The following is a 16,410-nucleotide window of genomic DNA, read 5'->3' on the forward strand; positions in this document are numbered from 1 at the left end:
TAATAGCCCTTGCACACCGCCACTTAAAATCGGTGTTGCAATTATAAGCCCAGTAAACACATCGTCGAAAAACACGAGCCTAACAATGAGTTGCTTAAGCAAAAATCTCCAAATCAATAACTTAAAAAAAATATAGTTGCGCTTAAGCTTTTTTTCGGGTTGTAAGGAAATTTAAAAAAAAAAACGATTTCGTAACTGAATTCCGATAATCGCTGTTAGCCTCCGGGGCTATGGAATAGGACTAGGAATGGGAATAAGAAAGTAGAAGGGATTCCCATTGAAATAGAATTTGGATAAGTTGGACTAAAGATCGTCAGAAATTCGATATCCGACGGCTGGCTTCCACAGGCTGAAAGAAAAATAATCGATGTATACCTACATCAATGTTTTTCCTTAATAGATACATCGAATTTTCTTTGGGTATAATTCCATTTCCATGTCATAATTAAAACGAATAGCACAATTTAATCAAATGTGCAAAAGTTTCTTTGTCAGCTGATTTGTCAAAATAGTTCCATAAAGCAGGTTGCCTATATTTCTTCTTCTTACTTTGGAACGTGCTCTCTCCCCCTTGACAGACTACTATATTAGACAAAAAAACATTACAAATCATATGAATTAATCTACTAATTATAGTATTACCATTGCTGCTCTGCTCATTTAATGTCTTCTCCATTTCGATGCGGCGCCAACAGTATTTGTCGAAATGTATACTAATTTTTTAGTGTATTTTAATAACTTACCTAATTGATAAAAAATGTGTTTAGCTTTAAAGCAAAAGATTATCTCTAATAAATAAACTTGTTGATTTTATGTTTTAACTAAAAACATAGATGTTTACGTTCACAAACATCGATGGTCCCAAACATCGATTGTTTTTCAGCTTTATTAACTTACCAAAATTTTTCCATGCATAGTAGAGGTGGGTACAGAGGAGACATCGAACATTGATGTTTCAAAACCTTTGTGTTTCCCGGGTTTTGAAAAACTTCGTTGTATCGGTACAACGTCGATGTTCTTACCAGCTCTAGTGCCGGCCGCTAAGGGTGAATTCCTGTCTCATCAGCGCAACAAGCGCTTAGCAAATCCCGCTCCCAATCACTGAAGTCACATGAAAACTTTAATAAGTAAACATCACAATCAACATCCCATTTATATAATAATTTTCGTTTTTGTTTTAGTTCATTACATGGATGTTGTTGGACTCAACAACACTACCGCATAGTCAAGATACTTGCTATCGATATTAATCGTAGACATCCTCAATGTTGAGATGTTGTTGACGCTGAAGACTTGCAGAGTCTAGAGTCTAGAAGTCACTTCTGGTAGATAGAAAGACGATAGTACACATTTTACAAAAACAAAATGTACATATATCGCTTAGAACAACACATTTACAAAAACAAAAAGGGCCGCGATAGCGATGAAGTTACTTTTGAGACAAAAACAAAATTACTGCCGTTACCTTTTTATTTCTGAAAATTCCTCTCCCTATTGACCCACGCTTCGTCCGAGCGTTAGTTTATTTCGCAATTTGCTTGTGGTCAATCCAGTTTTGTATTAAATTTTTGTGTTTTTCTTTGTTTTTCGGATTTTTTTTTAAAATTGTATAACACATAAAAGTTGACAACTCAACGAAGATTGCAATTTTACGTGAAGCTGTACGATTACTTTAAGATATTTTCACATTACCTGGCTTGATTGCAATGAAATAAGCATTCAACGATTCCTCATATATTTATAAAGGTAATTCCTTCAAATTTTTTTTATTTTAATTTTTTTTATTTCAGAAATTTGTATAATTAAATTTTTCATGTCAACGGAACGGACATAATTAAAAAAAAAACAAGTTTTTTATTCAAGATATTCAATTGGGAAAGGCATTTAGTGATCCTTCATATAATTATAAAGGTAATTCCATGAAATTTATTTTTATTTTAAATGAAAAAAGAAACACTTTTCGTAGTCACTTTGGCGACGCTTCTAGAAGTATCGCCGAAGTCACTCCTGGAAGTGTCGTCAAAGTAACTTCTAGAAACTTCACATTTCTTTACGACGGGAGTCACTTCTGCGATCCGAATGTGATACCGCGAACGATAGTTTCACTTAGAAGTGTCATCCGCGATTGAAAATACTTACAGGCAGTTTATTCCTCCAAAATGTTGTTCTGAATGTCGTGATGACACCAGAAAGTGTAGGTGATTAATATTCTAATTTAATCCTCCAGATAGATTAGCGTTTCCGGCTTCATGAAGTGAATATATTCTTTATCAGGATCACCAGCCTAGTCGATCTAGACATGTCCGTTGTTCGTCCGTCTACCTATCCATCCGTATGAACGCTGAGATCTCGGAAACTTCAAAAGCTAGAACGTTGCAGATTCTTGAGCTTCTTGCGAACCGCTTTCAAACGCCCACAATCCGCGAATAACCGTACCGCCTACAGTTGTTACGCTATAAAAAAAGTTATCTGAAATGTATTTGTCTCATCAATACCTATCTATTGACCTAAAAAATGTTTGCCACGCTCACTTTAATGCCCAAAAACAGACAAAATCTGTCTGCCGCCTACATAGCATACACTGAAATAGCGGATAGGTGGCGCTTTGCAATCGCTTTGCTGCTTTCCTATTTTATTTTGCTCCTTCAATCTAAGTTAAGGGTATCTCGTCTAAAGCGTTCTTCCTTGTTTTGTCTAGTAATTGTGTTAAGTTGTTATAAAAATTAAAAATGTTTGATTTAGTAACAACTTTTTGCCAGTTAAAATTTATATTTTTTGCATACTCAGGTATGTTACAGGTATCACCGAGATTTGAGTTAATAACTTTTAATATATTTTATAAAACACTATAAGATGTATAATTTACCATCAATTTATTAAGAACTTTAATACTTTTGGCTTTCTACCTGGAAATATTTTAATAATCACTAGACGGTACGATAATGCCATGTCAGTGTGTCCGTCCGTTTCTACGCAAACTAGTCTCTTAGTTTTAAAGGTGTCGTTCTCAAACTTTCCCAAAAGTCTTCTGTCTTTTGCAGGTAGTATATAAGTGGGAAGAATACGGATCGGTCACATATCTCATGGCTCCCATAGGAATAATCGGTAAACATATTTTTTTAATTATATCGTTGGTGTTTTTTAACATTTAACCTCCTACGCTTGGAAATAACATTTTTTAATTAGTTCTGAATTTTCAATTTAATGTTATCAGTATCGGACAACTATATCATAAGACTGCCATAGCTTTTTGGTGTTTTCGGACATATCACTGTGGGCGGCTTTCCACGTAGTGACGAAGTGGAACAGGAGAGTGTGCAAAGGCGACCAATATATGTAAACGAAGATATTAAAATCTACAGTAATCGTCCAATAGTTTCGAGTGATGGCCATAATTTTCATGCTAGAAATTTATTTTTTCGTTAAAATGTATTTGTCTCATTAAAACCTTTAGATTGACCTAAACAAATTTTTGCCACGCCTACTTTAACGCCCACAAATGGCTAAAACGCTTAAAACTGTCTGCCACATAAAACATATGCATAACATAACATATACCGAAAAGCCGATAGGTGGCGATTTCCAATATTTCTTTGCTGCTTAAATATCTCAATTTTTAATTTACTTCCTCAATGAGTAACGGTTAGTGGAGGCACTCGACTATAGCGTTCTTCCTTGTTTGTTTTCAAGATTTCAAATTTAATGTAATAAGCTTTCTTATATTTTCAGCAGCCATCTCGCTCGTTCTTATTATAATAACCTTATGGCGTTTATATTTCTGAGTTACTTAACATTCTGTTAGGAAATATATGTAAATAAGATCAACAAACTATTTTTTTAACAATTCTAAATTTTTAAATTAATTTTTATTTTATTTGTTTTTATAAGTTATTTCTTAATATATTTACTATTTAATTAGTTATTATTATTATTTTCACACAAATCAATTTTTCTTGTAATGAAAAGTGCTTAGGTATTGCTAATTTTTAGGTTTTTTAGGGCTAAGTCCAAGGTCAAAATTATTTTAGAAATCAAGCTAGGCAAAGAAACGATTAATTTCGAATTTCAGAATTAGAAAAGAAAACGTATGTCAGATTCCGATCAATACAAGCGAGTCAAAGCGATGGACACTAACGAAAATTTTCTAATAGAAGCCTCGGTCGAACAAAGAATTCCACAATTACATACATGATCTAGAATTAGTTTAATAGGTCCAGATATATTAAGTACTCTTCCGTGGCATGAAACAAGCCCCAAAGTAATATTTACAATGATAGGAAATGTAATTATGGGTACTGTACGGGAAATAAACGCCAAACCTTTAACTGGAAAACCTGGAAAACTACAACTTTGTATCCAAGATTTTTCAACAAAATATGATATTTTGATTGGAAGAGATATAATATATAAACATCGATAAAGAATATGAAAAGTTAAATAACAAAATTTTTAATTTCACCTCTAAAAAACCAAGTTACAATATAAACTTACCAAGCGATAATTCGCTTTCGATAAATATAATACCCCTTTATCCGACGCATTGGTCCATACTATTGTTCTCTGCTGTAATCTATATAAGCTAGTGTTTTACAAAATAAAGATTAGTTTGAAATATCAACTCAGCAAATATGGATTTCTTTCTTTTGGGATTGAACATCTTTACATTTTGGTCCTTCGAGCTAACCTTTGTAGTCATCCCCCACCAGTGGTAAGAGGCTCAGAGTTGTAGCTGGCACCTTAAAGTCTGATTTGTTGCGAGCGCACGATAAGCTACAGGCTGCAAAAATAAAATAAAATAAAAAACCTGTGTCTTTCCCCATTAGTGGTAAGAGCCCAAGTAAATAACAAATAACACAAGTTTTACTTGTTAAATCGACATCAGCGACATCAACATAAGCGAGCTCAACGGGGAACATCACCAACGGAAGCAGTAGACAAGATAGCTTTAAAATTTCTTCACATTAAATATCCCATTCATATACACATATATACATATATATATATTATATACATATTTTTTTATATAATTATTTTATACATACATTTTTTAAATTATTTTTTCCGAACAAATTTTAAAGTTCTTAGAGGCTTAGGCAAGCCTAACAAAAGAGGTAAGAGAGATTGAGGCTGGTCAATCCTCAAACTTGATAACATAAAAACAAAATTCACCGCAAACCACACCAATTTGTTAAAATGCGGAGTAGTCAATCATGATTACTTTAACGAAAAAATGTTCGATGGAATTTGTAAAGTAATTAAAACTCTTAAAAATAAGTATAGCAACACGAAAGCTATGTCTGAAACCCAAGTAGAAGCAAAAAAAACTGAAAAAGACCCAGTCTGGAGAAAACCCATCAGGAGCTCTGTCAGGCTAGCTGGGAAATTTGCAGCTTTGGAGTTAAGAAAATTGAATTTATATGGAGTTGGACAGATAATAAAATAAAGGAGTTCTACAAAATCTATGAGAATAATTTATCTTTCGACAAAAGCGTCGAACTTTGGACATCCTGAAAGAAAGGATGAATGCTTCCGAAGCAAAAACGGAAGGCAATAGTGGGGTTATGGTAAAGGAAAAGGCTGATAACCTTCCTGTATTACCAAAAATTAAAGTTCCCACCTTTTCTGGAGAAGGAAAAGAGTGGGACATATTTTCGGAATCATTTAAGGAAATAATTTTCATGAGCACATCTCTAAAATTTAATTACTTAAAAACCGCTCTCAAATAGGCTCTGCCGAAAATTATAATTCCGTTTGGCAACTTTTAGCCAAGCGGTATGTAAACAAGAGACAAATATTCTCTGATCAGCTGAATCGGTATTGACTCAATAAATGAATCGATTAATTTAATAAAGACAAAAGGGCCCCGCGCGTAACAAGCACGTGCTTGGTGTCGTTGGGCCACTTGTTTGTACTGTTCGAAGTGCATCAACGTCCATATATATAAAAAAAAGCAAGTTTAAGTGAAGATGTTGATGTGATTTTCGCGCACATCGTCATTCGAAAATGCATATAGAAGCGTTACAGTTATATAAAACGCACATAAAGAAAACTAAAGAAATCTAATTACTAGACGAAGTAATGGACTTCTTAGCACAACGTTATAGTTCTATTGCCTCTTCAAATGCTGAGGAAAAGAAGCCTTTTAAAAAAATGGTAAACACCTCTGTTAAAGACGGTTGTCTACTTTGTAAAATGGTTGGCCACTTTGTGAAAAATTGCTATAAATTGAATGAGTCCGGTGGAAAGAGGGGAATTTATAAAAAAACAGCGCTCGTGCAATAGATGCTTTAAGCATTCTTCATTTAAAAAGTGTAATTCTAAATATTTATGTTCAGTTTGCAAGAAACCACATCATACAATGCTCCATGTATCAACAGAAAAAAGTGAGAAAGTAAACACTTGTGTCACAAAAGAACTAGCTTTTCTAGCCACAGCCCTAATTAAAGTAAAGTCAAAAAATGGTGGCTATGAAAGACTAAGAGCATTAATAGATAGGTCGCAGTGCACTATTATATCGGAAGAAGCTGCACAAATATTAAATTTAATAAGGAAAAAGAGTATCACTGAAGTTATAGAGTGTCAGACACTTGTATCTTAAAGCATAAAGTGAATTTAAGTATTAAAAATGCGCGATAATAAAAAAGATTCACTTAACATTGAAGCCATCATTCTTCCAAAACTAAAGAAAGCTTTGCCAAGCCAAACTTTAAATATTGATAAATCTAAGTGGACGAAATATACGTTGGCGGACCCTCACATTAATAAACCAAGTAGGGTGGATCTTATTATAGGAGTGGATTTATATATCCATATAATTAAAGTTAAAATAGACGGAATACTAGGCCAAATTACGGAATTCGGATAGATTGTATCCGGGTGCACTAAATCAAAAGGTGAAAAATTAATTGTGGCTACTACTGTGGAAGTAGAAAAGATCGGTTTTGGGAAATGGAAAATGAAAATAATGATATTGAGGAAGAAATTTGTGAAAAACATTTTTAGAGACCACTAAAATAGAAAAAAATGGGAGATATGTAATAAAAATTCCATTTAAAAATGAAAAAGAATTAGGAGACTCCAAAGCGCAAGCCATAGCTCAATTTTATAATTTGGAAAGAAAATTAAACAAAAATATAAAACTTAAAGAAAATTATATTAAATTCATGCATGAATATATATACTTGGGCCACATGATAGAGTCCAAGAAAGAAGGAAAATATTATTTACCCCATCAAGGTGATGTAAGAGAATTAAGCCTTCAATAAAATGAAGGGTAGTTTTCGATGCCTCAGCGAAAAGTACAAACAATAAAAGTCTAAATGACATTATGTGGGTTGGATTAAGAGTCCAAAAAGATATAGTTGCTATCATTGTCAAATGGCGTAAATGGCCATTTGTAATATCGGCGGACATTGAGAAAAGGAAGATTTGACACAAGGTCACTTCCTGATAGGAAGGCCAACATTAGGACCTATAGGACCATTTCCGAGGAAAGAATTGGAAATTTAGATAGATGGAAAATAATTGAGAAAATGAAAATAGAATTTTGGCTTAAATGGAAGAATGATTATTTAAACACTCTTCAACAAAGAAATAAATGTAAATTAGGAATTAAGATGAAAATTGTCATCCCGCTAGATGGCCCTTGGGAAAAGTAGAAGAAATACATAAGTGAAAAGACGAGTCAGAGTAGTAAAAGTCAAACTACCAGATTTACAAAAGTTTGTCTTTTAACTGGAATTGAGGCTGAAGAGAGCGAATCACCTTTCTCGGTCAAGCAGACTAAGGGTACGCGCAGGAGCCCTAGAATCCATAAGCTTGGAATAATGGCGATAATGTTAATGCTAATGTTATTTTGCCAGGTGTCTAATGCAAGTTCACCTACGCAAGGACAACAAAAGTGGTCAATCAAGAAATTACACGAGACTAATTCAATTTACTTAGATCTAATGGGAGACGGCGAAGTCATAGCCTCATCTTGGGATCTAATTGTATATTACAACATGGATCCATATTTCAACATGATAAGAAAGGGAGAACTGTTGAATGGAAAAATGAGAGTGGTGTGTGACAAGCTTCATGGGTTTGAAGATCAATGTAATACGGTTCTTGATAATACTCAACGACAGATAACAGATTTTGAAGATAACTATAAAAAAGATATAGATGCTATTATTGTCAAATGGCGTAAATCGCCATTTGTAATATCGGCGGACATTGAGAAAATGTACCGGGAAATAAACATTGATGAAGAAGATCAATAATATTTGCACATTATTTGGAGAGATTCACCAAATAAAAAATTAAGAGAAAAAATTAGGAAAAGATATAGGCGAGCTCCATTCGAGTTTATGGGCTCTCTCTATCACATACTTTTTGGTATAATGGACGCTGAAGATAGGGATAACTTAAAGGGTAACATGAAGAACCTCTTAGAGAACCAGCAAAATACTGCAGAATTGGTTCAAAGGCAAACCTCTGTAGTAGAATCAACAATAAATTACTTTAAAAGAACTACGGATGATATCAACTCAAATTTTCGAAGTATGAATACGCGAATAGAAACAGAAGTTTTGAAAGAAAGGTACTATGTCTATGAAGATAAACAATCAACATCTTTAATTGAAGAATGTGAAAAGATTTAAGCAGGTGTAATAAGCTTACTCATAGATATAAACCATGGTAGATTGAATCGAAATATTTTAAAGCCAATGCAGTTAAAAAAAGAAATTTCCAGAATTAAGGATGCATTACTAGAAACCTTAGTAGTACCAGGTAAAAGAACAGAACGGAGTTATTTTGAATGTCAAAATTCCCTTATTTGGAGTAATTCCTTTGCCAGTCACAATTAACAATGAGGTAATTATGGTAGACTTAAATTCTAAATATTTAGTTTACAATTTTGAAATAGATTCCTATTCTCTAATGTCGGAAGCTACTTTAAATAGGTGTCAAAAATGGAAAGCTAATAACGTAATATGTGAGATAATTGGCCTTGGAGTAGCGCTAATGACAATACTTGCGAAATAACTCCCTTTAAACCAAATAGTCCCTCTAATTGTATTTATAAAAGAAAACGACTCAGATCAATTTATACTGAGTTGAGTTTCAAAAGAAAAGTAGGTGGCTATTTAGGGTTCCAGAAATAACTAAAGCTAGAATACAATGTAATAATTTACCGCAAGAATTAATAGACCTGCCTGAGTAAGGAATCTTAACGATTGTGTCTGGTTGCACTATAAGAACAGACGACAAAATATTAATAGTTCATCATTGTATTAAGTCAGAAGCTTATGAGTCAATATCAGTTTCTTATGTAAGTAATATAAGTAAGATTCGAAGTATTGTTTGGAATCTATTAACATTACCGATTATTGACCATAACAAAGAATTAGCTAAACTAAAAAATGAATTAAAAGAAATAAGATAAAATCACTAAGAATTAAAAGGACTGAAATTTCATCACATGACAGGTCATGCGGCATTAATCGTAGGTTTAATAATTTTAGTGATTTTAGTGATTTTAGTTGTTTATATAAGACGAATAAATGTATCAAGACGAATGCAGGCCATAATTCTTCCTGGCCCCTTGCAGAATGTTCACACATGAACATGGCATTGTTTGCAATATTGATATGCCTCACACTGTTAGTTTGGAAATACCAATTGTAATCTGTAAGCCAAAATATCAGTGCATGAATTCAAATGCTATCAACCCTGTTATAAGTTGAGTAACGCCAATGCAGCGTTCCAAAATTATTTCTAAGAACGCTTATCTGTTTTTATTTTACTGCGCCCCCTTTCCCCGACGCATTGGTCCATACTATTGTACTCAGCCGTAATCTATATAAGCTAGTGTTTTACAAAATAAAATTCAGTTTGAAATTCCAACTCAGGAAATGTGGATTTCTTTCTTTTAAGATTGAACATCTTTACAATTTTTATATATTTATTTAGTTATTGTGTGTACCATGGACGTCAATAAAAAATTTGAACTCTAGTTTTTGGGTATCTGCCTACAATAAGAGAGAGAATGATAAAAAAAATCATAGCTAGAATTCACATCAGCATGCGAGAGGACTTACGCCCATTTTTTTTATTTGAAATATCATTACGAATAGTGTTTAAACTGCAAGAATAAATATAAGTAAGAGGCAAACGAGAAGTATTTGGTGAAAAAATATAACAAGTAATTGAGATTAATAGGGGTTTGTGATAAACGTCACAAATGCTAAAGAATTATCGCTGCAACATATGGTAAAATTAATTCAGGATGTAAAAAATAACATCTAGAATATTACTAGGAAGCTCATCAATGACTAAAATTTCGTGGGGAAGATGCAAATTACTAGAAACCATTGCTCATGACTCAACATCAACAGCCCTCACGAGCGAAGATATATTGAAGTCGCCCAAATCTTCCAGCTACTGGTATAGGTGGGCAAGTCATGCATCAATCGCAAGGTATTGTAAAAATAAAATATTTGCATACCAACTAGCTAGTTTGGCGAATTGAAAAATGTTGTATACCCGTAACTTGTAAAGTACTGAAGGCTTGTGCTATACGTCGCTAGAAAAGTATTTTAAAATTATGGTTAAAAGTTTTTTTTTAAATTTTTTTTACCCTTTTTCTCATTTTTCAAAAATGGTTTTAACGATTTCAAATGAAATTGTAAGGAGTAAAGCCATTAAGATGCCTTAACATTTGAAAGTCACATAAAAATGATTTTACTTTTATCAAATTGGGTGTATGTTCCGCATAAAAAAAATTGAATACTATTTATTTTATGAAAGTAGATGAATTATATGATTGATTTTTAACACAACAAGAAAGGAAGTTAACTTCGGCAAGCCGAAGTTTGTATACCCTTGAAGTTATAAGAAATAAACAACTTTAGTAAATAGTTTGTTTCCCGATCGTTCCTATGAAAGCTATACGAGGTGTGTTCAAAAAGTAAGGTGACTTTGTATTTTCAAGAAAAACTATTCATTAATTTATCAATATTAATGTTGTCCCCTTCAAAGTAATCCCCCTCAGATACAATCACTTATGCCAACGGTTTTTCCAATCCTCAAAGCACTTCCCATAAGCACTTTTCGGTATAGCCTTGAGCTCTTCCAGCGATGCAGTCTTTATCTCTTCAATCGTTGCAAATCTCCGTCCTTTCATAGGTCTCCTTAGTTTTGGGAACAAGAAAAAGTCACATGGGGCCAAATCCGGAAAATATGGTGGCTGAGGCATTATTGTGTTGTTGTTTTTGGCCAAAAAATCTGTCATAAGCAAAGATGAGTGAGCAGGGGCATTATCGTGATGCAAAAGCCATGAATTGATTTTGCACAATTCTGGACGTTTCTTTCGTATTGCTTCTCGCAAACGGCGCATAACTTCCAGATAATACGGTTTATTGACCGTACGACCATATGGTAAGAACTCCTGATGCACAACGCCATGGTAATCGAAGAATACAGTGATCAAAACTTTGACATTTGATCGAACTTGGCGTGCTTTTTTCGGTCTTGGCTCACCTGGGCTCTTCCATTGTGACGATTGGGCTTTGGTTTCGAAATCGTAACCATATACCCATGATTCGTCACCAGTTATGACCCTTTTGAGTAAATCGTCGTTGACGTCATCCAACAGCTCTTGAGCGATGCTCATGCGACAGTTCTTTTGGTCAAAATTCATCAATTTTGGAACAAACTTCGGTGACACACGACTCATGCCCAAAGTGTTTGAAAAAATTTCATGGCACGAGTCAAGCGATATACCGACATCTTCAGCAACTTCTCTGATAGTGATTGGACGATTTTTCAAAACAATTTTCTTCACTGCTTGAACGTTTTTATCAGTTGTTGACGTGCTTGGGCGTCCAGAGCGAGGCTCGTCATTGGCATCTTCCCGGCCATCTTGGAAGAGTTTGTACCACTTGTAAACATTTTTTTTACTCAGAACAGTTTCACCGTATGCCACTGTCAACATTTCAAGTGTTTCGGAGCACTTAATTTTATTTTTACACAGAAAGCAAAAAATCGCTGAGCACGCAAAACAACTTGTTACCTTTACGCCTCTTACAACTAAACAAAAGAGGGGATTTAATTGAAACTTGGTACAGATGTTAGGGAAGAGTGTACCAACATAACAATAAAAAAAAAAACGATAATCGAAAAAATGTTGCCCGCGAAATTTGAAAAGTGACCTTACTTTTTGAACACACCTCGTATGATATAGTCCCCCGATTTTGATAAAATTTAATTCAAAATTCAAAACTAATTTATAAATGTTATTTCCAATCTTAGAAGGTTATATGTTGAAAAACACCAAAGTTATAATTTTTTTATATTATTTCACCACTAATTTGCCGATCTTTTCTATAACAGCTTTATGATATAGTCGTCCGATTTTGATAAAATTGAATTCGAAATTCTAAACCAATTAAAAACTGTTATTTCCAAGCAGAGGAGATTATATGTTAAAAAACACCGAAGATATAATTTTTTCATTTCATTATTTAACCAATTTTTTTCGATTGTTCCTATGGCAGCCATATGATATAGTCGACAGATTTTGATAAAATTTAATTCGAAATTCAGAACTAATTTAAAAATGTTATTTCCAAGCTTAGAAGGTTATTTGCTAAAAAACACCGAAGATATAATTTTTTTTTTAATTTTTTCTCCGATAGTTCTTATGGAAGCTATAAGATATAGTTGTCCGATCCGGCTCCTGTTCCGACATATATACTACCTGCACAAGAAAGCAGACTTTTGGGAGAGTTTCAGCCCGATAGCTTTAAAACTGAGAGACTAGTTTGCGTAGAAACGGACGGACAGACGGACATGGCTAGATCGACTCGTCTAGTGACGCTGATCAAGAATATATATACTTTATGGGGTCGGAAACGTTTCCTTCACTGCGTTGCAAACTTCTGACTGATATCATTATACTCTCTGCAAGGGTATAAAAAGTACTGATATCAAACAAAAACATCTCTGAACAAGGTAAAACTACATTCGGTACACACTGGTATTTGCCCCCTTTGTATTTTTCAAATATATCTATTAAAGATGCGACGATTTTGCATGATTGCCTTAAACTCATAAATAAAGTGGATTTCAAATGTCTCAGAAATTGTGGAATAAGAAACAGGTATATGGTATAATTATCAGTACCGCCTTAACACAAAAATCAGGCCAGTTAATACTATAACTAATAGAAAGATACTCCTTTATGCAAAAATTAGAAAGAATTATTGCATATACCTTAAGATTTATTGAGGTAAAGTTAAAAAAGAAATCGTTTCCCACATATTTGACAGTGAGTGAATTGAAATTGGCAAGAATTTTAAAATTAAAACAGCAATAGGAAAGTCAATTTAGTTCAGAAATAAATTGCTTAAGGCACCAACAGGATATTGGAACTAAAAGAAAAATATTAGGATTAAATCCATTTTTAGATAAAGATGGATAAATAAGAGTGGAGGTAGATTACAGAACTCCAGCGCAGAATTTTCTGTAAAACATCCTTTAATTTTAGATAAGTGTCACTTAACCTAATTAATAATCAGAAATGCACATTGCAGGGCGGAATTAATCTTATGCGAAATTATATTCAAAGAAAAAAACAGCCCAAAGCAATACCTTAACCAATGTGTTAAATGTGCAAGATACAGACAAATTACGGCTGAACAAATCATGGGAAATTTACCAAATTTGTATGTATGGCAACCAAGACTATCCCTTTAGAAGTTGTAAGTGATTTGACTTCAGATGCCTTTTTAGATGCACTAAGGAGATTCTTTTCCAGAAGAGGAAAATGTGCTAAAATGTTTTCAGATAATGGGACAAACTTCGTGGGGGCCTCCAGAAAATTGGATGAAGATCTACAGAAGGCACTCAACGAAAATATTAAAATTATCCCAACATTAGAAAGCGAACAAATTGAATGGAATTTTATTCCCCCGGCAGAACCTCACTTCGGAGGTATTTGGGAAGCTGGAGTGAAATCTGTTAAGTTTCGCCTAAAAAGAATAATTGGGGATAATAATCTGACTTATGAGGAGATGGCAACTCTATTATGGCAAATTGAAGAGGTATTAAATTCAAGACAATTATATACAACTAATACTGACATTGACGATTGGGAAGTTTTGACACAAGATCACTTCCTGATAGGAAGGCCAACATTAGGACCTATAGGACCATTTCCGAGGAAAGAATTGGAAATTTAGATAGATGGAAAATAATTGAGAAAATGAAAATAGAATTTTGGCTTAAATGGAAGAATGATTATTTAAACACTCTTCAACAAAGAAATAAATGTAAATTAGGAATTAAGATGAAAATTGTCATCCCGCTAGATGGCCCTTGGGAAAAGTAGAAGAAATACATAAGTGAAAAGACGAGTCAGAGTAGTAAAAGTCAAACTACCAGATTTACAAAAGTTTGTCTTTTAACTGGAATTGAGGCTGAAGAGAGCGAATCACCTTTCTCGGTCAAGCAGACTAAGGGTACGCGCAGGAGCCCTAGAATCCATAAGCTTGGAATAATGGCGATAATGTTAATGCTAATGTTATTTTGCCAGGTGTCTAATGCAAGTTCACCTACGCAAGGACAACAAAAGTGGTCAATCAAGAAATTACACGAGACTAATTCAATTTACTTAGATCTAATGGGAGACGGCGAAGTCATAGCCTCATCTTGGGATCTAATTGTATATTACAACATGGATCCATATTTCAACATGATAAGAAAGGGAGAACTGTTGAATGGAAAAATGAGAGTGGTGTGTCACAAGCTTCATGGGTTTGAAGATCAATGTAATACGGTTCTTGATAATACTCAACGACAGATAACAGATTTGGAAGATAACTATAAAAAAGATATAGATGCTATTATTGTCAAATGGCGTAAATCGCCATTTGTAATATCGGCGGACATTGAGAAAATGTACCGGGAAATAAACATTGATGAAGAAGATCAATAATATTTGCACATTATTTGGAGAGATTCACCAAATAAAAAATTAAGAGAAAAAATTAGGAAAAGATATAGGCGAGCTCCATTCGAGTTTATGGGCTCTCTCTATCACATACTTTTTGGTATAATGGACGCTGAAGATAGGGATAACTTAAAGGGTAACATGAAGAACCTCTTAGAGAACCAGCAAAATACTGCAGAATTGGTTCAAAGGCAAACCTCTGTAGTAGAATCAACAATAAATTACTTTAAAAGAACTACGGATGATATCAACTCAAATTTTCGAAGTATGAATACGCGAATAGAAACAGAAGTTTTGAAAGAAAGGTACTATGTCTATGAAGATAAACAATCAACATCTTTAATTGAAGAATGTGAAAAGATTTAAGCAGGTGTAATAAGCTTACTCATAGATATAAACCATGGTAGATTGAATCGAAATATTTTAAAGCCAATGCAGTTAAAAAAAGAAATTTCCAGAATTAAGGATGCATTACTAGAAACCTTAGTAGTACCAGGTAAAAGAACAGAACGGAGTTATTTTGAATGTCAAAATTCCCTTATTTGGAGTAATTCCTTTGCCAGTCACAATTAACAATGAGGTAATTATGGTAGACTTAAATTCTAAATATTTAGTTTACAATTTTGAAATAGATTCCTATTCTCTAATGTCGGAAGCTACTTTAAATAGGTGTCAAAAATGGAAAGCTAATAACGTAATATGTGAGATAATTGGCCTTGGAGTAGCGCTAATGACAATACTTGCGAAATAACTCCCTTTAAACCAAATAGTCCCTCTAATTGTATTTATAAAAGAAAACGACTCAGATCAATTTATACTGAGTTGAGTTTCAAAAGAAAAGTAGGTGGCTATTTAGGGTTCCAGAAATAACTAAAGCTAGAATACAATGTAATAATTTACCGCAAGAATTAATAGACCTGCCTGAGTAAGGAATCTTAACGATTGTGTCTGGTTGCACTATAAGAACAGACGACAAAATATTAATAGTTCATCATTGTATTAAGTCAGAAGCTTATGAGTCAATATCAGTTTCTTATGTAAGTAATATAAGTAAGATTCGAAGTATTGTTTGGAATCTATTAACATTACCGATTATTGACCATAACAAAGAATTAGCTAAACTAAAAAATGAATTAAAAGAAATAAGATAAAATCACTAAGAATTAAAAGGACTGAAATTTCATCACATGACAGGTCATGCGGCATTAATCGTAGGTTTAATAATTTTAGTGATTTTAGTGATTTTAGTTGTTTATATAAGACGAATAAATGTATCAAGACGAATGCAGGCCATAATTCTTCCTGGCCCCTTGCAGAATGTTCACACATGAACATGGCATTGTTTGCAATATTGATATGCCTCACACTGTTAGTTTGGAAATACCAATTGTAATCTGTAAGCCAAAATATCA

General features: G+C 33.5%; 1 long non-coding RNA gene across 15 annotated transcripts; it reads left to right on the forward strand.

Annotated features, from left to right (window-relative positions):
* Positions 1-932: 932 nt before the first annotated feature.
* Positions 933-4,593, forward strand: LOC122818128 (uncharacterized). 15 transcript variants are annotated; one of them, XR_007763426.1, is made up of 7 exons: positions 933-1,127; positions 1,182-1,367; positions 1,624-1,661; positions 1,864-1,911; positions 3,025-3,105; positions 3,215-3,811; positions 4,070-4,592. It is a non-coding gene; the product is annotated as an uncharacterized LOC122818128 (long non-coding RNA). The 15 variants fall into 15 exon arrangements; XR_007763425.1 differs by having other exon boundaries at positions 934-1,127; positions 1,624-1,746; positions 1,851-1,911; positions 4,070-4,593; XR_007763423.1 differs by having other exon boundaries at positions 935-1,127; positions 1,624-1,746.
* The last annotated feature ends 11,817 nt before the right edge of the window (positions 4,594-16,410 follow it).

This window comes from Drosophila biarmipes, chromosome 2L, assembly GCF_025231255.1.
Source record: "Drosophila biarmipes strain raj3 chromosome 2L, RU_DBia_V1.1, whole genome shotgun sequence".
Taxonomy (NCBI): domain Eukaryota; kingdom Metazoa; phylum Arthropoda; class Insecta; order Diptera; family Drosophilidae; genus Drosophila; species Drosophila biarmipes.